This window comes from Oncorhynchus tshawytscha, linkage group LG14 (genome assembly GCF_018296145.1).
Source record: "Oncorhynchus tshawytscha isolate Ot180627B linkage group LG14, Otsh_v2.0, whole genome shotgun sequence".
In the NCBI taxonomy this organism is placed as follows: domain Eukaryota; kingdom Metazoa; phylum Chordata; class Actinopteri; order Salmoniformes; family Salmonidae; genus Oncorhynchus; species Oncorhynchus tshawytscha.
Window position 1 is genome coordinate 51,156,301 of NC_056442.1, and position 23,648 is coordinate 51,179,948.

Consider the following 23,648-nt stretch of genomic DNA (forward strand, 5'->3'; position numbering starts at 1 on the left):
CTGTGTGTGTGTGTTATACCTTGTGTGTGTGTGTTATACCTTGTGTGTGTGTGTTATACCTTGTGTGGGTGTGTGTTATACCTTGTGTGGGCGTGTGTTATACCTTGTGTGTGTTATTCCCTGTGTTTGTGTGTGTGTTATACCTTGTGTGTGTGTGTGTTATACCTTGTGTGTGTGTTATTCCCTGTGTTTGTGTGTGTGTTATTCCCTGTGTATGTGTGTGTGTTATACCTTGTGTGTGTGTGTGTTATACCTTGTGTGTGTGTGTGTTATACCTTGTGTGTGTGTGTGTGTTATACCTTGTGTGTGTGTGTGTTATACCTTGTGGTGTGTGTGTGTTATACCTTGTGTGTGTGTGTGTTATACCTTGTGTGTGTGTGTGTTATACCTTGTGTGTGTGTGTGTTATACCTTGTGTTTGTGTGTTATACCTTGTGTGTGTGTGTGTTATACCTGTGTGTGTGTGTGTGTTATGCCTTGTGTGTGTGTGTGTGTTATTCCTTGTGTGTTTGTGTTATACCTTGTGTGTGTGTTATACCTTGTGTGTGTGAGTGTTATTCCTTGTGTGTGTGTGTGTGTGTGTGTTATACCTTGTGTGTGTGTGTGTTATATATTTTGTGTGTGTGTGTGTGTTATACCTTGTGTGTGTGTGTGTTATACCTTGTGTGTGTGTGTGTGTTATACCTTGTGTGTGTGTGTGTGTGTTCGTTATACCTTGTGTGTGTGTGTTTGTGTTATACTTTGTGTGTGTGTTATACTTTGTGTGTGTGTGATACCTTGTGTGTGTGTGTTATACCTTGTGTTGTTATACCCTGTGTGTGTGTGTTATACCTGTGTGTGTGTGTGTGTGTTATACCTTGTGTGTGTGTGTGTGTTATACCTTGTGTTTGTGGGTGTGTGTTATACCTTGTGTGTGTGGGTGTGTTATACCTTTGTGTGTGTGTGTTATACCTTGTGTGTGTGTGTGTTATACCTTGTGTGTGTGTGTGTGTTATACCTTGTGTGTTCGTTATACCTTGTGTGTGTGTTATACCTTGTGTGTGTGTGTTATTCCCTGTGTTTGTGTGTGTTATTCCCTGTGTTTGTGTGTGTGTGTTATACCTTGTGTGTGTGTGTGTTATTCCTGTGTGTGTGTGTTATACCTTGTGTGTGTGTGTTATACCTTGTGTGTGTGTGTGTGTGTTATACCTTGTGTGGGCGTGTGTTATACCTTGTGTATTCGTTATACCTTGTGTGTGTTATTCCCTGTGTTTGTGTGTGTGTTATTCCCTGTGTTTGTGTGTGTGTTATACCTTGTGTGTGTGTGTGTTATACCTTGTGTGTGTGTTATTCCCTGTGTTTGTGTGTGTGTTATTCCCTGTGTTTGTGTGTGTGTTATACCTTGTGTGTGTGTGTGTTATACCTGTGTGTGTGTGTGTGTGTTATACCTTGTGGTGTGTATGTGTTATACCTTGTGGTGTGTGTGTTATACCTTGTGGTGTGTGTGTGTTATACCTTGTGGTGTGTGTGTGTTATACCTTGTGGTGTGTGTGTGTTATACCTTGTGGTGTGTGTGTGTTATACCTTGTGTGTGTGTGTGTGTTATACCTTGTGTGTGTGTTATACCTTGTGTTTGTGTGTTATACCTTGTGTGTGTGTGTGTGTTATACCTTGTGTGTGTGTGTGTGTGTTATACCTTGTGTGTGTGTGTGTTATACCTTGTGTGTGTGTGTGTGTGTTATTCCTTGTGTGTGTGTGTTATACCTTGTGTGTGTGAGTGTTATTCCTTGTGTGTGTGTGTTATACCTTGTGTGTGTGTGTTATACCTTGTGTGTGTGTGGTGTGTGTGTTATACCTTGTGTGTGTGTGTGTTATATATTTTGTGTGTGTGTGTGTTATACCTTGTGTGTGTGTGTGTTATACCTTGTGTGTGTGTTATACCTTTGTGTGTGTGTGTTATACCTTGTGTGTGTGTTATACCTTGTGTGTGTGTGTTATACCTGTGTGTGTGTGTTATACCTTGTGTGTGTGTGTGTGTTATGCCTTGTGTGTGTGTGTGTTATGCCTTGTGTGTGTGTTATACCTTGTGTGTGTGTGTGTGTGTTATACATTGTGTGTGTGTTATACCTTGTGTGTGTGAGTGTTATTCCTTGTGTGTGTGTGTTATACCTTGTGTGTGTGTGTTATACCTTGTGTGTGTGTGTGTTATACCTTGTGTGTGTGTGTGTGTGTTATACATTGTGTGTGTGTTATACCTTGTGTGTGTGAGTGTTATTCCTTGTGTGTGTGTGTGTTATACCTTGTGTGTGTGTGGTGTGTGTGTTATACCTTGTGTGTGTGTGTGTGTTATACCTTGTGTGTGTATTATATCTTTTGTGTGTGTGTGTGTTATACCTTGTGTGTGTGTGTTATACCTTGTGTGTGTGTTATACCTGTGTGTGTGTGTTATACCTTGTGTGTGTGTGTTATACCTTGTGTGTGTGTGTGCTATACCTTGTGTGTGTGTGTTATACCTTGTGTGTGTGTGTTATACCTTGTGTGTGTGTTATACCTTGTGTGTGTGTGTGTTATACCGTGTGTGTGTGTTATACCTTGTGTGTGTGTGTGTGTTATACCTTGTGTGTGTTATACCTTGTGTGTGTGTTATACCTTGTGTGTGTGTGTTATACCTTGTGTGTGTGTTATACCTGTGTGTGTGTGTTATACCTTGTGTGTGTGTGTGTTATACCTTGTGTGTGTGTGTGTGTTATACCTTGTGTGTGTGTCAAATCAAATCAAATCACATTTTATTTGTCACATACACATGGTTAGCAGATGTTAATGCGATTGTAGCGAAATGCTTGTGCTTCTAGTTCCGACAATGCAGTAATAACCAACAAGTAATCTAACTAACAATTCCAAAACTACTGTCTTATACACAGTGTAAGGGGATAAAGAATATGTACATAAGGATATATGAATGAGTGATGGTACAGAGCAGCATAGGCAAGATACAGTAGCTGATATCGAGTACAGTATATACATATGAGATGAGTATGTGAACAAAGTGGCATAGTTAAAGTGGCTGGTGATACATGTATTACATAAGGATGCAGTCGATGATATAGAGTACAGTATCTACGTATGCATATGAGATGAATAATGTTGTGTAAGTAACATTATATAAGGTAGCATTGTTTATATATTTACATCATTTCCCATCAATTCCCATTATTAAAGTGGCTGGAGTTGAGTCAGTGTCATTGTCACTGTGTTGGCAGCAGCCACTCAATGTTAGTGGTGGCTGTTTAACAGTCTGATGGCCTTGAGATAGAAGCTGTTTTTCAGTCTCTCGGTCCCAGCTTTGATGCACCTGTACTGACCTCGCCTTCTGGATGATAGCGGGGTGAACAGGCAGTGGCTCGGGTGGTTGATGTCCTTGATCTTTATGGCCTTCCTGTAACATCGGGTGGTGTAGGTGTCCTGGAGGGCAGGTAGTTTGCCCCCGGTGATGCGTTGTGCAGACCTCACTACCCTCTGGAGAGCCTTACGGTTGAGGGCGGAGCAGTTGCCGTACCAGGCGGTGATACAAGACATCCTGGTCCGTGACTGGGCTGGATTTCTTCCTGTAGTCCGTGATTGACTGTAGACCCTGCCACATGCCTCTTGTGTCTGAGCCGTTGAATTGAGATTCTACTTTGTCTCTGTACTGACGCTTAGCTTGTTTGATAGCCTTGCGGAGGGAATAGCTGCACTGTTTGTATTCAGTCATGTTACCAGACACCTTGCCCTGATTAAAAGCAGTGGTTCGCGCTTTCAGTTTCACACGAATGCTGCCATCAATCCACGGTTTCTGGTTAGGGAATGTTTTAATCGTTGCTATGGGAACGACATCTTCAACGCACGTTCTAATGAACTCGCACACCGAATCAGCGTATTCGTCAATGTTGTTATCTGACGCAATACGAAACATCTCCCAGTCCACGTGATGGAAGCAGTCTTGGAGTGTGGAGTCAGCTTGTTCGGACCAGCGTTGGACAGACATCAGCGTGGGAGCCTCTTGTTTTAGTTTCTGTCTGTAGGCAGGGATCAACAAAATGGAGTCGTGGTCAGCTTTTCCGAAAGGGGACCGGCAGGGCCTTATATGCGTCGCGGAAGTTAGAGTAACAATGATCCAAGGTCTTTCCACCCCTGGTTGCGCAATCGATATGCTGATAAAATGTAGGGAGTCTTGTTTTCAGATTAGCCTTGTTAAAATCCCCAGCTACAATGAATGCAGCCTCCGGATAAATCGTTTCCAGTTTGCAGAGTTAAATAAAGTTCGTTCAGAGCCATCGATGTGTCTGCTGGGGGGGGATATATACGGCTGTGATTATAATCGAAGAGAATTCTCTTGGTAGATAATGCGGTCTACATTTGATTGTGAGGAATTCTAAATCAGGTGAACAGAAAGATTTGAGTTCCTGTATGTTTCTTTCATCACACCATGTCACGTTAGTCATAAGGCATACGCCCCCGCCCCTCTTCTTACCAGAAAGATGTTTGTTTCTGTCGGCGCGATGCGTGGAAAACCCGTTGGCTGCACCACCTCGGATAGCGTCTCTCCAGTGAGCCATGTTTCCGTGAAGCAGAGAACGTTACAGTCTCTGATGTCCCTCTGGAATGCTACCCTTGCTCGGATTTCATCAACCTTGTTGTCAAGAGACTGGACATTGGCAAGAAGAATGCTAGGGAGTGGTGCACGATGTGCCCGTCTCCGGAGTCTGACCAGAAGACCGCTTCGTTTCCCTCTTTTTCTGAGTCGTTTTTTTGTGTTATACCTTGTGGTGTGTGTGTGTTATACCTTGTGGTGTGTGTGTTATACCTTGTGTGTGTGTGTGTGTTATACCTTGTGTGTGTGTGTTATACCTTGTGTGTGTGTGTGTGTTATACCTTGTGTGTGTGTGTGTGTGTTATACCTTGTGTGTGTGTGTGTGTGTGTTATACCTTGTGTGTGTGTGTGTGTGTTATACCTTGTGTGTGTGTGTGTGTTATACCTTGTGTGTGTGTGTGTGTTATACCTTGTGTGTGTGTGTTATACCTTGTGTGTGTGTGTGTTATACCTTGTGTGTGTGTGTGTGTTATACCTTGTGTGTGTGTGTGTGTGTTATACCTGTGTGTGTGTGTGTGTGTGTGTGTGTGTTATACCTTGTGTGTGTGTGTGTGTGTTATACCTTGTGTGTGTGTGTGTTATACCTTGTGTGTGTGTGTGTTATACCTGTGTGTGTGTGTGTGTGTGTTATACCTTGTGTGTGTGTGTGTGTGTGTGTGTTATACCGTGTGTGTGTGTGTGTGTGTTATACCTTGTGTGTGTGTGTGTGTTATACCTTGTGTGTGTGTGTGTGTTATACCGTGTGTGTGTGTGTGTGTGTGTGTGTGTGTGTGTTATACCTTGTGTGTGTGTGTGTGTGTGTGTGTGTTATACCTTGTGTGTGTGTGTTATACCTTGTGTGTGTGTGTGTTATACCTTGTGTGTGTGTGTTATACCTTGTGTGTGTGTGTGTTATACCTTGTGTGTGTGTGTGTTATACCTTGTGTGTGTGTGTTATACCTTGTGTGTGTGTGTGTTATACCTGTGTGTGTGTGTGCGTGTTATACCTTGTGTGTGTGTGTGTGTGTGTTATACCTTGTGTGTGTGTGTGTGTTATACCTTGTGTGTGTGTGTGTTATACCTTGTGTGTGTGTGCATGTTATACCTTGTGTGTGTTATACCTTGTGTGTGTGTGTGTTATACCTTGTGTGTGTGTGTGTGTGTTATACCTGTGTGTGTGTGTGTGTGTACCTGTGTGTGTGTGTGTTATACCTTGTGTGTGTGTGTGTTATACCTTGTGTGTGTGTGTGTGTGTTATACCTGTGTGTGTGTGTGTGTTATACCTTGTGTGTGTTATACCGTGTGTGTGTGTGTGTGTGAGTTATACCTTGTGTGTGTGTGTGTTATACCTTGTGTGTGTGTGTGTGTTATACCTTGTGTGTGTGTGTGTGTGTTATACCTTGTGTGTGTGTGTGTGTGTTATACCTTGTGTGTGTGTGTGTTATACCTTGTGTGTGTGTGTGTTATACCTTGTGTGTGTGTGTGTTATACCTTGTGTGTGTGTGTTATGTGTGTGTGTGTTATACCTTGTGTGTGTGTGTGTGTTATACCTTGTGTGTGTGTGTGTGTTATACCTTGTGTGTGTGTGTGTGTTATACCTTGTGTGTGTGTGTGTGTTATACCTTGTGTGTGTGTTATACCTTGTGTGTGTGTGTGTTATACCTTGTGTGTGTGTGTGTGTTATACCGTGTGTGTGTGTGTGTTATACCTTGTGTGTGTGTGTGTTATACCTGTGTGTGTGTGTGTTATACCTTGTGTGTGTGTGTGTGTGTTATACCTTGTGTGTGTGTGTGTTATACCTTGTGTGTGTGTGTGTGTGTTATACCTTGTGTGTGTGTGTGTGTTATACCTTGTGTGTGTGTGTTATACCTTGTGTGTGTGTGTGTGTGTGTTATACCTTGTGTGTGTGTGTGTGTTATACCTTGTGTGTGTGTGTTATACCTTGTGTGTGTGTGTGTTATACCTTGTGTGTGTGTGTGTGTTATACCTTGTGTGTGTGTGTGTGTTATACCTTGTGTGTGTGTGTGTGTGTGTTATACCTTGTGTGTGTGTGTGTTATACCTTGTGTGTGTGTGTGTGTGTGTTATACCTGTGTGTGTGTGTGTGTGTTATACCTTGTGTGTGTGTGTGTGTGTTATACCTTGTGTGTGTGTGTGTGTTATACCTGTGTGTGTGTGTGTGTGTGTTATACCTTGTGTGTGTGTGTGTTATACCTTGTGTGTGTTATACCTGTGTGTGTGTGTGTTATACCTTGTGTGTGTGTGTTATACTTGTGTGTGTGTGTGTGTGTGTTATACCTTGTGTGTGTTGTGTGTGTGTGTTATACCTTGTGTGTGTGTGTGTGTGTGTGTTATACCTTGTGTGTGTGTGTGTGTGTTATACCTGTGTGTGTGTGTACAGGCAGTGTTATACCTGTGTGTGTGTGTGTGTTATACCTTGTGTGTGTGTGTGTTATACCTTGTGTGTGTGTGTGTGTGTTATACTTGTGTGTGTGTGTGTTATACCTGTGTGTGTGTGTGTGTTATACCTTGTGTGTGTGTGTGTTATACCTTGTGTGTGTGTGTGTGTTATACCGTGTGTGTGTGTGTGTGTGTGTGTGTTATACCTTGTGTGTGTGTGTGTGTTATACCTTGTGTGTGTGTGTGTGTGTTATACCTTGTGTGTGTGTGTTATACCTGTGTGTGTGTGTGTGTTATACCTTGTGTGTGTGTGTGTTATACCTTGTGTGTGTGTGTGTTATACCTTGTGTGTGTGTGTGTTATACCTGTTTGTGTGTGTGTGTGTGTTATACCTTGTGTGTGTGTGTGTGTTATACCTTGTGTGTGTGTGTGTGTGTTATACCTTGTGTGTGTGTGTGTTATACCTGTGTGTGTGTGTGTGTTATACCTTGTGTGTGTGTGTGTGTTATACCTGTGTGTGTGTGTGTTATACCTTGTGTGTGTGTGTGTGTTATACCTTGTGTGTGTGTGTGTTATACCTTGTGTGTGTGTGTGTTATACCTTGTGTGTGTGTGTGTGTTATACCTTGTGTGTGTGTGTGTTATACCTTGTGTGTGTGTGTGTTATACCTTGTGTGTGTGTGTGTTATACCTTGTGTGTGTGTGTGTGTTATACCTGTGTGTGTGTGTGTGTGTTATACCTTGTGTGTGTGTGTGTTATACCTTGTGTGTGTGTTATACCTTGTGTGTGTGTTATACCTTGTGTGTGTGTGTGTGTTATATGTGTGTGTGTGTGTGTGTGTGTGTGTTATACCTTGTGTGTGTGTGTGTTATACCTGTGTGTGTGTGTGTGTTATACCTTGTGTGTGTGTGTTATACCTTGTGTGTGTGTGTGTGTGTTATACCTGTGTGTGTGTGTGTTATACCTTTGTGTGTGTGTGTGTTATACCTTGTGTGTGTGTGTGTGTTATACCTTGTGTGTGTTATACCTTGTGTGTGTGTGTGTGTGTGTTATACCTTGTGTGTGTGTGTGTTATACCTGTGTGTGTGTGTGTTATACCTTGTGTGTGTGTGTGTTATACCTGTGTGTGTGTGTGTGTGTTATACCTTGTGTGTGTGTGTGTTATACCTTGTGTGTGTGTGTTATACCTTGTGTGTGTGTGTGTTATACCTTGTGTGTGTGTGTGTGTTATACCTTGTGTGTGTGTGTGTGTTATACCTGTGTGTGTGTGTGTGTGTGTTATACCTTGTGTGTGTGTGTTATACCTTGTGTGTGTGTGTGTTATACCTTGTGTGTGTGTGTTATACCTTGTGTGTGTGTGTGTGTGTTATACCTTGTGTGTGTGTGTGTGTTATACCTTGTGTGTGTGTGTGTTATACCTTGTGTGTGTGCTATGTGTTATACCTTGTGTGTGTGTGTGTTATACCTGTGTGTGTGTGTGTTATACCTTGTGTGTGTGTGTGTTATACTTGTGTGTGTGTGTGTGTGTGTGTGTGTGTGTTATACCTTGTGTGTGTGTGTGTGTGTGTGTGTGTGTATATACCTTGTGTGTGTGTGTGTTATACCTTGTGTGTGTGTGTGTTATACCTCTGTGTGTGTGTGTGTGTTATACCTTGTGTGTGTGTGTGTTATACCTTTGTGTGTGTGTGTTATACCTGTGTGTGTGTGTGTTATACCTTGTGTGTGTGTGTGTGTTATACCTGTGTGTGTGTGTGTTATACCTTGTGTGTGTGTGTGTGTTATACCTTGTGTGTGTGTGTGTGTGTTATACCTTGTGTGTGTGTGTGTTATACCTGTGTGTGTGTGTTATACCTTGTGTGTGTGTGTGTTATACCTTGTGTGTGTGTGTGTTATACCTTGTGTGTGTGTGTGTTATACCTTGTGTGTGTGTGTGTTATACCTGTGTGTGTGTGTGTTATACCTTGTGTGTGTGTGTGTGTGTGTGTTATACTTGTGTGTGTGTGTGTTATAACTTTGTGTGTGTGTGTGTGTGTGTGTTATACCTTGTGTGTGTGTGTGTGTTATATACCTTTGTGTGTGTGTGTGTTATACCTTGTGTGTGTGTGTGTGTGTGTGTTATACCTGTGTGTGTGTGTGTTATACCTTGTGTGTGTGTGTGTTATACCTTGTGTGTGTGTGTGTTGTGTGTGTGTGTGTGTGTTATACCTGTGTGTGTGTGTGTGTTATACCTTGTGTGTGTGTTATATACCTTGTGTGTGTGTGTGTGTGTTATACCTTGTGTGTGTGTGTGTGTTATACCTTGTGTGTGTGTGTGTGTTATACCTGTGTGTGTGTGTGTTATACCTTGTGTGTGTGTGTGTGTGTGTTATACCTGTGTGTGTGTGTTATACCTTGTGTGTGTGTGTGTTATACCTTGTGTGTGTGTGTGTTATACATTTGTGTGTGTGTGTTAAATCACCTTGTGTGTGTGAAAGTTATACCTGTGTGTGTGTGTGTGTTATATACATGTGTGTGTGTGTGTTATAACCTTGTGTGTGTGTGTGTTATACCTTGTGTGTGTGTGTTATACCTTGTGTGTGTGTGTGTGTGTTATACCTTGTGTGTGTGTGTGTGTTATACTTGTGTGTGTGTGTGTTATAACCTTGTGTGTGTGTGTTATACCTGTGTGTGTGTGTGTGTTATAACCTTGTGTGTGTGTGTGTGTTATACCTTGTGTGTGTGTGTGTGTTATACCTTGTGTGTGTGTGTGTTATACCTGTGTGTGTGTGTGTGTTATACTGTGTGTGTGTGTGTTATACCTTGTGTGTGTGTGTGTGTTATACCTTGTGTGTGTGTGTGTTATACCTTGTGTGTGTGTGTGTTATACCTTTGTGTGTGTGTGTGTTATACCTTGTGTGTGTGTGTGTTATACCTTGTGTGTGTGTGTGTTATACTTGTGTGTGTGTGTGTTATACCTTGTGTGTGTGTGTGTTATACCTTGTGTGTGTGTGTGTGTTATGTGTGTGTGTGTTATACCTTGTGTGTGTGTTATACCTGTGTGTGTGTGTGTGTGTGTTATACCTTGTGTGTGTGTGTGTTATACCTGTGTGTGTGTGTGTGTGTTATACCTTGTGTGTGTGTGTTTATAACTTTGTGTGTGTGTGTTATACCTTGTGTGTGTGTGTGTGTGTGTTATACTTGTGTGTGTGTGTGTGTTATACCTTGTGTGTGTGTGTGTGTTATACCTTGTGTGTGTGTGTGTTGAGTTATACCTTGTGTGTGTGTGTGTTATACTGTGTGTGTGTGTGTGTTATACCTTGTGTGTGTGTGTGTTATACCTTGTGTGTGTGTGTGTTATACCTTGTGTGTGTGTGTTATACCTTGTGTGTGTGTGTTATACCTGTGTGTGTGTTATACCTTGTGTGTGTGTGTGTTATACCTTGTGTGTGTGTGTGTGTGTGTGTGTTATACCTGTGTGTGTGTGTGTGTGTGTGTTATACTTGTGTGTGTGTGTGTGTGTGTGTGTGTGTTATACCTTGTGTGTGTGTGTTATACCTTGTGTGTGTGTGTTATACTTTGTGTGTGTGTGTGTGTGTTATACCTTGTGTGTGTGTGTGTGTGTTATACTGTGTGTGTGTGTGTGTGTGTGTGTGTTATACCTTGTGTGTGTGTGTGTGTGTGTGTGTGTGTTATACCTGTGTGTGTGTGTTATACCTTGTGTGTGTGTGTGTGTGTTATACCTTGTGTGTGTGTGTGTTATATCTTGTGTGTGTGTGTGTATACCTGTGTGTGTGTGTGTGTGTGTTATACCTGTGTGTGTGTGTTATACCTTGTGTGTGTGTGTGTGTTATACCTTGTGTGTGTGTGTGTGTGTTATACCTGTGTGTGTGTGTGTGTATACCTTGTGTGTGTGTGTGTGTTATACCTTGTGTGTGTGTGTGTTATACCTGTGTGTGTGTGTGTGTGTGTTATACCTTGTGTGTGTGTGTGTGTTATACCTTGTGTGTGTGTGTGTGTGTTATACCTTGTGTGTGTGTGTGTGTGTTATACCTTGTGTGTGTGTGTGTTATATCTTGTGTGTGTGTGTGTTATACCTTGTGTGTGTGTGTGTTATACCTGTGTGTGTGTGTGTGTGTGTTATACTGTGTGTGTGTGTGTGTTATACCGTGTGTGTGTGTGTGTGTGTGTGTGTGTTATACCTCTTGTGTGTGTGTGTGTTATAATCTTGTGTGTGTGTGTTATAACTTGTGTGTGTGTGTGTGTTATAAGGGTGTGTGATACCTTGTGTGTGTGTGTGTGTGTGTGTGTTATACCTTGTGTGTGTGTGTGTTATACCTTGTGTGTGTGTGTGTTATACCTTGTGTGTGTGTTATACCTTGTGTGTGTGTTATATCTTGTGTGTGTTGTACCTGTGTGTGTGTGTGTTATACCTTGTGTGTGTGTGTGTTATACCTGTGTGTGTGTGTGTGTGTGTGTTATACCTTTGTGTGTGTGTGTTATACCTGTGTGTGTGTGTGTGTGTTATACCTGTGTGTGTGTGTGTGTTATACCTGTGTGTGTGTGGAACCTTGTGTGTGTGTGTTATACCTTGTGTGTGTGTGTGTTATACCTTGTGTGTGTGTGTGTATATCTTGTGTGTGTGTTATACCTGTGTGTGTGTGTGTTATAACTGACTGTGTGTGTGTGTTATATCTTGTGTGTGTGTGTGTTATACCTTGTGTGTGTGTGTTATACCTTGTGTGTGTGTGTGTGTGTTATACTCTGTGTGTGTTATACTTGTGTTGTGTGTGTGTTATGTCTTGTGTGTGTGTGTGTGTGTTATATACCTTGTGTGTGTTTGTGTTATACCTTGTGTGTGTGTGTGTTATAACCTGTGTGTGTTATACCTTGTGTGTGTGTGTGTGTTATACCTGTGTGTGTGTGTGTTATACCTTGTGTGTGTGTGTGTGTGTGTTATACTTGTGTGTGTGTGTGTGTGTGTTATACCTTGTGTGTGTGTGTGTTTACCTTGTGTGTGTGTGTGTTATACCTTGTGTGTATGTGTGTGTTATACTTGTGTGTGTGTGTGTGAGTTATAACCTTGTGTGTGTGTGAGTTATACCCAGTGTGTGTGTGTGTTATACCTTGTGTGTGTGTGTGTGTTATACTGTGTGTGTGTGTGTGTTATACCTTGTGTGTGTGTGTGTGTTATACTTGTGCGTGTTATGTGTGTGTGTGTTGTTATACCTTGTGTGTGTGTGTGTTATACCTGTGTGTGTGTGTGTGTTATACCTTGTGTGTGTGTATAATCTTGTGTGGTGTGTGTGTTATACCTGTGTGTGTGTGTGTGTTATACCTTGTGTGTGTGTGTGTGTGTTATACCTTGTGTGAAAGTGTGTTATACCTTGTGTGTGTGTGTGTTATACCTTGTGTGTGTGTGTGTGTTATACCTTGTGTGTGTGTGTGTTATACCTTGTGTGTGTGTGTGTGTGTTATACCTGTGTGTGTGTGTGTGTGTGTTATACCTGTGTGTGTGTTACAAAAAGTGTGTGTTATACCTTGTGTGTGTGTGTGTGTGTTATACTCGTGTGTGTGTGTTATAATAACCTTGTGTGTGTGTGTGTTATACCTGTGTGTGTGTGTTATAAGTGTGTGTGTGTGTTATAATGTGTGTGTGTGTGTGTGTGTGTGTTATAACCTTGTGTGTGTGTGTGTATACCTTGTGTGTGTGTGTGTGTATACCATGTGTGTGTGTGTGTGTGTGTGTGTGTGTGTTATACCTTGTGTGTGTGTGTGTTATATCTTGTGTGTGTGTGTGCTGTTATACCTTGTGTGTGTGTCGTGTGTTACGAGACCTTGTGTGTGTGTTATACCTTGTGTGTGTGTCGAGAGTGTGTGTGTGTGTGTGTTATACCTGTGTGTGTGTGTGTGTTATACCTTGTGTGTGTGTGTGTTATACCGTGTGTGTGTGTGTGTGTGTTATACCTTGTGTGTGTGTGTGTTAGACCGTGTGTGTGTGTGTGTGTGATAACGTGTGTGTGTGTGTGTTATACCGTCGTGTGTGTGTGATAACCCGTGTGTGTGTGTGTTATACCGTGTGTGTGTGTGTGTGTTATTGTGTGTGTGTGTTATTGTGTGTGTGAGATTCCGTGTGTGTGTGTGTGTTATAATTGTGTGTGTGTGTGTTATACCGTGTGTTTGTGTGAGATGTGTGTGTTATACCTTGTGTGTGTGTGTGTGTTAAGACCTTGAGTGTGTGTGTGTGTGTTATAGAGTGAGAGGTGAAGTGTGTGTGTGTGTGTGTGTGTGTGTGTTATATCGAGTGTGTGTGTGTGTTAGACCTGTGTGTGTGTGTGATACTGTGTGTGTGTGGTGTGTACTTTGTGTGTGTGTGTGAGTGTGTTATAATCGAGTGTGTGTTATACCTGTGTGTGTGTGTGTGTTTATACCTTGTGTGTGTGTGTGTGTGTGTGTTATATCGAGAGTGTGTGTGTGTGTTATACCGTGTGTGTGTGTGTGTGTGTTATAGTGTGTGTGTGTGTGTGTTATACCCTGGTGTGTGTGTGTGTGTTATATGTGTGTGGTGTTTATTGTGTGTGTGTGTGTGTTGAGACAGTGGTGTGAAGATGATTGTGTGTGGTGTGTGAGACCGTGTGTGTGTGTGTGTTAGACTTGAGTGTGTGTGTGTTATTCCGTGTGTGTGGTGTGTTATCGTGTGGGGTTATAAGAGTGTGTCTTAGACCGTGTGTGTTTGTGGAAGTTATACCTTGAGTGTGTGTGTTATACCTTGTGTGTGTGTGTGTTATACCTTGTGTGTGTGTGTGTTGATAACCTGTGTGTGTGTGTGTGTTATAACTGTGTGTGTGTGTGTGTTATAACTTGTGTGTGTGTGTGCTTGTGTGTGTGTGTTATACTGTGTGTGTGTGTTATCTTGTGTGTGTGAAGATAGATCGAGTGTGTGTTATATCCTTTGTGTGTGTGTGTTATAATGTGTGTGTGTGTGTGTGTGTTATAACTCTGTGTGTGTGTGTGTTATAACCTTGTGTGTGTGTGTGTTATAACCTTGTGTGTGTGTGTGTGTTTATACCTTGTGTGTGTGTGTGTTATACCTTGTGTGTGTGTGTGTTATAATCTTGTGTGTGTGTGTGTGTGTGTTATACCTTGTGAGTGTGTGTGTGTTATACCTTGTGTGTGTGTGTGTGTTACACTTGTGTGTGTGTGTTATAACCTTGTGTGAGTTATCTTGTGTGTGTGTGTTATAACCTTGTGTGTGTGTGTTATACCTTGTGTGTGTGTGTTACAGTGTGTGTGAGACCGTGTGTGTGTTATAACCTTGTGTGTGTGTTATCTTGTGTGTGTGTGTGTGTGTGTTATCTTGTGTGTGTGTGTGTTATAACCTTGTGTGTGTGTGTGTGTTAGATCCAGTGTGTGAGTGAGTTATAGTGTGTGTGTGTGTGTTATAACCTTGTGTGTGTGTGTTATATCTTGTGTGTGTGTATTATATCTTGTGTGTGTGTGTGTTAGAATCTGTGTGTGTGTGTGATCTTGTGTGTGTGTGTGTTATAATCTGTGTGTGTGTGTGTGTTTATAGATCGAGTGTGTGTGAAGTTATACCTTGTGTGTGACAAAGATGAGTGTGGAAGTGTGTTATATCTTGTGTGTGTGTGTTATATCAAGAAGTGTGTGTGTTAGGGGAAGTGTGTGTGTGTGTGGAACTGTGTGTGTGTGTTATACCTTGTGTGTGTGTGTGTTATACCTGTTGTGTGTGAGTGTTATAGTGTGTGTGTGTGTTATACCTGAGTGTGTGTGAGATACCTTGTGTGTGTGTTATATCTTGTGTGTGTGTGTGTTATACCGTGTGTGTGTGTGTTATACCTTGTGTGTGTGTGTTATAACTTGTGTGTGTTATAGATCTGTGTGTGTGTGTGTGTTAGAGATCGAGAGTGTGTGTGTTATAGATCTTGTGTGTGTGTGAGATCTTGTGTGTGTGTGTGAGATAGGAAGTGTGTGTGTGTGTTATAACTTGTGTGTGTGTGTGTTATAGACCTTGAGTGTGTGTGTGTTATACCTTGTGTGTGTGTGTGTTTAACCTTGTGTGTGTGTGAGTTATAATCTTGTGTGTGTGTGAGTTATACCTGTGTGTGTGTGTGTTATCTTGTGTGTGTGTGTGTTATCTTGTGTGTGTGTGTGTTATACCTTGTGTGTGTGTGTGTTAGATCGTGTGTGTGTGTGTTATAATCTTGTGTGTGTGTGATCGAGTGTGTGAGTTATCGAGTGTGTGTGTGTGTTATAGATCTTGTGTGTGTGTGTGTTATACCTTGTGTGTGTGTGTGAAGACCTTGTGTGTGTGTGTGAGAGTGTGTATTGCACCTGTGTGTGTGTATTGCACTGTGTGTGTGTGTGTGTGTGTGTGTGACCTCTTGTGCGTGTCTGGTTGGTACATGAAACTGTATTTGTCAGTGGGGTGCCCGCTCGCCATTCTCGTTGTATGCAAATGAGGAAGAGGTGGGAGTGGATATGCAAATCTGAAATTAAAAACAGCAACAGATCATGATTATAATGAAGCACATCAATCACAGTCATGGTAGAGGCCTGTGTTCGTTTATGTTGAGGGATCTTATGCTGAACGGTTGTACTAGTGTGTGTGTGTGTGTGTGAGATAGAGTTGCATGTTCACAGTTGTATTAATTGATGTGTGTTTATGTACACTGAGGGTACAAAACATTATGGTAAAAGCTGTCTTTCATGACAGAGCTTTTACCTGGATTCACCCCTTGTTGAAATCACCTGGATTTTTAAGCCTCGACACAATTGAGACATGGATTGTGTATTTGTGTCATTTAGAGTGGGTCAAGAACTGCAACGCTGCTGGGTTTTTCACGCTCAACGGCTTCCTTTATGTATCAAGAATGGTCCACCGCCTAAAGGACATCCAGCCAACATGGCAACTCAATAGTAGGGAGGTGTTCCTAATGTTTTGTACACTCAGTGTATAGGTCTCTGGATGTGTGTATATGTAGGCACCCTCAGACAGGCGTAGCCCCAATGCACACCAGCAAAACAATGGAGGGACCAAAGCAAAACACACCATCTGCCACTGAGAAGGAACAAAAAGATAGAGATCGAGAGAGAGATCGAGAGAGGAAGAAAGAAAGATCGAGAGAGGAAGAAAGAAAGATCGAGAGAGGAAGAGAGAGAGAGAGAGAGATCGAGAAAGAGAGATCGAGATCGAGGAAGAGAGATCGAGGAAGAGAGATCGAGATCGAGGAAGAGAGATCGAGAGAGGAAGAAAGAAAGATCGAGAGAGAGAAAGATCGAGAGAGAGAAAGATCGAGAGAGGAAGAGAGGAAGAAAGAAAGATCGAGAGAGGAAGAGAGAGATCGAGAGAGGAAGAGAGATCGAGAGAGGAAGAGAGATCGAGAGAGATCGAGATCGAGGAAGAGAGATCGAGATCGAGGAAGAGAGATCGAGATCGAGGAAGAGAGATCGAGATCGAGGAAGAGAGATCGAGATCGAGGAAGAGAGATCGAGAGAGGAAGAGAGATCGAGAGAGGAAGAGAGATCGAGGAAGAGAGATCGAGGAAGAGAGATCGAGGAAGAGAGATCGAGGAAGAGAGATCGAGATCGAGGAAGAGAGATCGAGAGAGGAAGAAAGATCGAGAGATCAAGAGGAAGAGAGATCGAGAGATGAAGAGAGATCGAGAGATGAAGAGAGGAAGAGAGATCGAGAGATGAAGAGAGATCGAGAGATGAAGAGAGGAAGAGAGATCGAAAGAGGAAGAGAGATCGAGGAAGAGAGATCGAGATCGAGGAAGAGAGATCGAGATCGAGGAAGAGAGATCGAGATCGAGGAAGAGAGATCGAGAGAGGAAGAAAGATCGAGAGATCAAGAGGAAGAGAGATCGAGAGATGAAGAGAGATCGAGAGATGAAGAGAGATCGAGAGAGGAAGAGAGATCGAGAGAGGAAGAGAGATCGAGAGAGGAAGAGATAGGAAAAGAGATCGAGAGAAAGAGATCGAGAGGAAGAGAGATCGAGATCGAGAGAGGAAGAAAGAAAGATCGAGAGGAAGAGAGATCGAGAGAGGAAGAGAGATCGAGAGAGGAAGAAAGAAAGATCGAGAGAGGAAGAAAGAAAGATCGAGAGAGAGATCAAGAGGAAGAGAGATCGAGAGAGGAAGAAAGAAAGATTGAGAGAGAGATCGAGAGGAAGAGAGATCGAGAGAGGAAGAAAGAAAGATCGAGAGGAAGAAAGAAAGATCGAGAGAGAGATCAAGAGGAAGAGAGATCGAGAGAGGAAGAGAGATCGAGAGAGGAAGAGAGAGGAAAAGAGATCGAGAGAAAGAGATCGAGAGGAAGAGAGATCGAGAGAGAGATCGAGATCGAGAGAGGAAGAAAGAGAGATCGAGAGGAAGAGAGATCGAGAGAGGAAGAGAGATCGAGAGAGGAAGAGAGATCGAGAGAGGAAGAAAGAAAGATCGAGAGAGGAAGAGAGAGATCGAGAGAGGAAGAAAGATCGAGAGATGAAGAAAGAGAGATCGAGAGAGGAAGAGAGATCGAGAGAGGAAGAGAGATCGAGAGAGGAAGAGAGATCGAGAGAGGAAGAGAGATCGAGAGAGGAAGAGAGATCGAGAGAGAGAGGAAGAGAGATCGAGAGAGGAAGAGAGATCGAGAGAGGAAGAGAGATCGAGAGAGGAAGAGAGATCGAGAGAGGAAGAGAGATCGAGAGAGGAAGAGAGATCGAGAGAGGAAGAGAGATCGAGAGAGAGAGATCGAGAGAGGAAGAGAGATCGAGAGAGATCGAGATCGAGGAAGAGAGATCGAGATCGAGGAAGAGAGATCGAGATCGAGGAAGAGAGATCGAGATCGGAAGAAAGATCAAGAGGAAGAGAGATCGAGAGATGAAGAGAGATCGAGAGATCAAGAGGAAGAGAGATCGAGAGATGAAGAGAGATCGAGAGAGATCGAGATCGAGGAGAGAGAGAGAGAGAGGAAGAGAGATCGAGAGAGAGAGAGAGAAGAGAGAGAGATCGAGGGGAGAGAGATCGAGATCGAGGAAGAGAGAGAGATCGAGAGAGGAAGAAAGATCGAGAGATCAAGAGGAAGAGAGATCGAGAGATGAAGAGAGAGAGAGATGAAGAGAGATCGAGAGAGGAAGAGAGATCGAGAGAGGAAGAGAGAGGAAAAGAGATCGAGAGAAAGAGATCGAGAGGAAGAGAGATCGAGAGAGGAAGAGAGAGAGAGAGAGGAAGAAAGAAAGAGAGAGAGGAAGAGAGAGATCGAGAGGAAGAAAGAAAGATCGAGAGAGAGATCGAGAGAGGAAGAAAGAAAGATCGAGAGGAAGAGAGATCGAGAGAGGAAGAGAGATCGAGAGAGGAAGAGAGATCGAGAGAGGAAGAAAGAAAGATCGAGAGAGAGAGATCGAGAGAGAGGAAGAAAGAAAGATCGAGAGAGAGATCAAGAGGAAGAGAGATCGAGAGAGAGAGGAAGAGAGATCGAGAGAGAAGAGAGATCGAGAGAGGAAGAGAGGTCGAGAGAGGAAGAAAGAAAGAGAGAGAGGAAGAGAGAGATCGAGAGAGGAAGAAAGATCGAGAGATGAAGAAAGAGAGATCGAGAGAGGAAGAGAGAGAGAGAGGAAGAGAGAGAGAGAGGGAAGAGAGATCGAGAGAGGAAGAGAGATCGAGAGAGGAAGAGAGATCGAGAGAGGAAGAGAGATCGAGAGAGAGGAAGAGAGATCGAGAGAGGAAGAGAGATCAAGAGAGGAAGAGAGATCGAGAGAGGAAGAGAGATCAAGAGAGGAAGAGAGATCGAGAGAGGAAGAGAGATCAAGAGAGGAAGAGAGATCGAGAGGAAGAGAGATCGAGAGAGGAAGAGAGATCAAGAGATCAAGAGAGATCGAGAGATCAAGAGAGATCGAGAGAGGAAGAGAGATCGAGAGAGGAAGAGAGAGGAAAAGAGATCGAGAGAAAGAAAGATCGAGAGGAAGAGAGATCGAGAGAGGAAGAGAGATCGAGAGAGGAAGAGAGAGAGAGAGATCGAGAGAGATCGAGAGAGGAAGAAAGAAAGATCGAGAGAGGAAGAGAGAGATCGAGAGAGGAAAAAAGATCGAGAGATCGAGAGAGGAAGAGAGATCGAGAGATGAAGAGAGATCGAGAGAGGAAGAGAGATCGAGAGAGGAAGAGAGATCGAGAGAGGAAGAGAGATCGAGAGAGGAAGAGAGATCGAGAGAGGAAAAGAGATCGAGAGAAAGAGATCGAGAGGAAGAGAGATCGAGAGATCGAGAGAGATCGAGAGAGAGAAGAGAGAGAGATCGAGAGGAAGAGAGATCGAGAGAGGAAAAGAGATCGAGAGAAAGAGATCGAGAGGAAGAGAGATCGAGAGAGAGATCGAGAGATCAAGAGAGATCGAGAGAGGAAGAGAGATCGAGAGAGGAAGAGAGATCGAGAGAGGAAGAGAGAGAGAGAGGAAGAGAGAAAAGAGATCGAGAGAAAGAGATCGAGAGGAAGAGAGATCGAGATCGAGAGAGGAAGAGAGAAAGATCGAGAGAGGAAGAGAGATCGAGAGAGGAAGAGATCAAGAGAGGAAGAGATCGAGAGAGGAAGAGAGATCAAGAGAGATCGAGAGATCAAGAGAGATCGAGAGAGATCGAGAGAGGAAGAGAGAGAGATCGAGAGATGAAGAAAGATCGAGAGATGAAGAAAGAAAGATCGAGAGAGAGATCGAGAGGAAGAGAGATCGAGAGAGAGAACGAGAGAGAGATCGAGAGATCGAGATCGAGAGAGAGATCGAGAGAGGGATCGAGAGAGGAAGAAAGATCGAGAGAGAGATCGAGAGGAAGAGAGATCGAGAGAGAACGAGAGAGAGATCGAGAGAGAGATCGAGAGAGGGATCGAGAGAGGAAGAAAGATCGAGAGAGAGATCGAGAGGAAGAGAGATCGAGAGAGAACGAGAGAGATCGAGAGATCGAGAGAGGGATCGAGAGAGGAAGAAAGATCGAGAGAGAGATCGAGAGGAAGAGAGATCGAGAGAGAACGAGAGAGATCGAGAGAGAGAGAGATCGAGAGAGGGATCGAGAGAGGGATCGAGAGAGGAAGAAAGATCGAGAGATGAAGAAAGAAAGATCGAGAGAGAGAGAAGAGAGAGAGAGAGGAAGAGAGAGAGAGAGAGAGAGAGAGAGAGAGGAAGAGAGAGAGAGAGAGGAAGAGAGAGAGATCGAGAGAGGAAGAGAGAGAGATCGAGAGAGGAAGAGAGAGAGATCGAGAGAGAAGAGAGAGAGAGAGAGAGAGAGAGAGGAAGAGAGAGAGAGAGAGATCGAGAGAGGGAGAGAGAGAGAGAGAGAGGAAAAAGATCGAGAGAGGAAGAGAGATCGAGAGAGGAAGAGAGATCGAGAGAGGAAGAGAGATCGAGAGAGGAAGAGAGATCGAGAGAGGAAGAGAGATCGAGAGAGGAAGAGAGATCGAGAGAGGAAGAGAGATCGAGAGAGGAAGAGAGATCGAGAGAGATCGAGATCGAGGAAGAGAGATCGAGATCGAGGAAGAGAGATCGAGATCGAGGAAGAGAGATCGAGATCGGAAGAAAGATCAAGAGGAAGAGAGATCGAGAGATGAAGAGAGATCGAGAGATCAAGAGGAAGAGAGATCGAGAGATGAAGAGAGATCGAGAGAGGAAGAGAGATCGAGAGAGGAAGAGAGATCGAGAGAGATCGAGGAAGAGAGATCGAGAGAGGAAGAGAGATCGAGAGAGATCGAGATCGAGGAAGAGAGATCGAGATCGAGGAAGAGAGATCGAGATCGAGGAAGAGAGATCGAGATCGAGGAAGAGAGATCGAGATCGAGAGAGGAAGAAAGATCGAGAGATCAAGAGGAAGAGAGATCGAGAGATGAAGAGAGATCGAGAGATGAAGAGAGATCGAGAGAGGAAGAGAGATCGAGAGAGGAAGAGAGATCGAGAGAGGAAGAGAGATCGAGAGAAAGAGATCGAGAGGAAGAGAGATCGAGAGATCGAGAGAGGAAGAGAGAAAGAGATCGAGAGGAAGAGAGATCGAGAGAGGAAGAGATCAAGAGAGATCGAGAGATCAAGAGAGATCGAGAGAGGAAGAGAGAGAGAGAGAGAGATCGAGAGAGGAAGAGAGATCGAGAGAGGAAGAGAGAGAGAGAGAGAGAGATCGAGAGAGATCGAGAGAGGAAGAAAGAAAGATCGAGAGAGGAAGAGAGAGATCGAGAGAGGAAGAGAGATCGAGAGAGGAAGAGAGATCGAGAGGAAGAGAGATCGAGAGAGGAAGAGAGATCGAGAGAGGAAGAGAGATCGAGAGAGGAAGAGAGATCGAGAGAGGAAGAGAGAGGAAAAGAGATCGAGAGAAAGAGATCGAGAGGAAGAGAGATCGAGAGAGGAAGAGAGATCAAGAGAGGAAGAGAGATCGAGAGAGGAAGAGAGATCAAGAGAGGAAGAGAGATCGAGAGAGGAAGAGAGATCAAGAGAGATCGAGAGAGGAAGAGAGATCGAGAGAGGAAGAGAGATCGAGAGAGGAAGAGAGAGAGAGAGAGAGATCGAGAGAGATCGAGAGAGGAAGAAAGAAAGATCGAGAGAGGAAGAGAGAGATCGAGAGAGGAAAAAAGATCGAGAGATCGAGAGAGGAAGAAAGATCGAGAGATGAAGAGAGATCGAGAGATGAAGAGAGATCGAGAGAGGAAGAGAGATCGAGAGAGGAAGAGAGATCGAGAGAGGAAGAGAGATCGAGAGAAAGAGATCGAGAGGAAGAGAGATCGAGAGAGAGATCGAGAGAGGAAGAGAGATCGAGAGAGGAAGAGAGAGAGAGATCGAGAGAGAAGAGAGAGGAGAGAGGAAGAGAGATCAAGAGAGGAAGAGAGATCGAGAGAGGAAGAGAGATCAAGAGAGATCGAGAGATCAAGAGAGATCGAGAGAGGAAGAGAGATCGAGAGAGGAAGAGAGATCGAGAGAGGAAGAGAGATCGAGAGAGGAAGAGAGATCGAGAGAGGAAGAGAGATCGAGAGAGGAAGAGAGATCGAGAGAGGAAGAGAGATCGAGAGAGGAAGAGAGATCGAGAGAGGAAGAGAGAGGAAAAGAGATCGAGAGAAAGAGATCGAGAGGAAGAGAGATCGAGATCGAGAGAGGAAGAGAGAAAGATCGAGAGAGGAAGAGAGATCGAGAGAGGAAGAGAGATCAAGAGAGGAAGAGAGATCGAGAGAGGAAGAGAGATCAAGAGAGATCGAGAGATCAAGAGAGATCGAGAGATCAAGAGAGATCGAGAGATCAAGAGAGATCGAGAGAGATCGAGAGAGGAAGAGAGAGAGATCGAGAGATGAAGAAAGATCGAGAGATGAAGAAAGAAAGATCGAGAGAGATCGAGAGGAAGAGAGATCGAGAGAGAGATCGAGAGATCAAGAGAGATCGAGAGAGGAAGAGAGATCGAGAGAGGAAGAGAGATCGAGAGAGGAAGAGAGATCGAGAGAGGAAGAGAGAGGAAAAGAGATCGAGAGAAAGAGATTGAGAGGAAGAGAGATCGAGATCGAGAGAGGAAGAGAGAAAGATCGAGAGAGGAAGAGAGATCGAGAGAGGAAGAGATCAAGAGAGATCGAGAGATCAAGAGAGATCGAGAGATCAAGAGAGATCGAGAGATCAAGAGAGATCGAGAGAGATCGAGAGAGGAAGAGAGAGATCGAGAGATGAAGAAAGATCGAGAGATGAAGAAAGAAAGATCGAGAGAGAGATCGAGAGGAAGAGAGATCGAGAGAGAGAACGAGAGAGATCGAGAGATCGAGAGAGGGATCGAGAGAGGAAGAAAGATCGAGAGAGAGATCGAGAGGAAGAGAGATCGAGAGAGAGAACGAGAGAGATCGAGAGATCGAGATCGAGAGAGAGATCGAGAGAGGGATCGAGAGAGGAAGAAAGATCGAGAGATGAAGAAAGAAAGATCGAGAGAGAGAAAGAGAGATCGAGAGAGAGAAGAGAGAGAGAGAGAGAGATCGAGAGAGGAAGAGAGAGATCGAGAGAGGAAGAGAGATCGAGAGAAAGAGATCGAGAGGAAGAGAGATCGAGATCGAGAGAGGAAGAGAGAAAGATCGAGAGAGGAAGAGAGATCGAGAGAAGAAGAGATCAAGAGAGGAAGAGATCAAGAGAGATCGAGAGATCAAGAGAGATCGAGAGATCAAGAGAGATCGAGAGATCAAGAGAGATCGAGAGAGATCGAGAGAGGAAGAGAGAGAGATCGAGAGATGAAGAAAGATCGAGAGATGAAGAAAGAAAGATCGAGAGAGATCGAGAGGAAGAGAGATCGAGAGAGAGAACGAGAGAGATCGAGAGATCGAGATCGAGATCGAGAGAGAGATCGAGAGAGGGATCGAGAGAGGGATCGAGAGAGGAAGAAAGATCGAGAGAGAGAACGAGAGAGATCGAGAGATCGAGATCGAGAGAGAGATCGAGAGAGGGATCGAGAGAGGAAGAAAGATCGAGAGATGAAGAAAGAAAGATCGAGAGAGAGAAAGAGAGATCGAGAGAGGAAGAGAGAGAGAGAGAGAGAGATCGAGAGAGGAAGAGAGAGATCGAGAGAGGAAGAGAGAGAGATCGAGAGAGGAAGAGAGAGAGATCGAGAGAGGAAGAGAGAGAGAGATCGAGAGAGGAAGAGAGAGAGAGAGATCAAGAGAGGAAGAGAGAGAGAGAGAGATCGAGAGAGGAAGAGAGAGAGAGAG

General features: G+C 43.8%; 1 pseudogene; it reads right to left on the reverse strand.

Moving 5' to 3' along the window:
* The window catches only part of LOC112267474, a 92,122-nt pseudogene that overhangs the window by 50,433 nt on the left and 18,041 nt on the right, over positions 1-23,648 (reverse strand).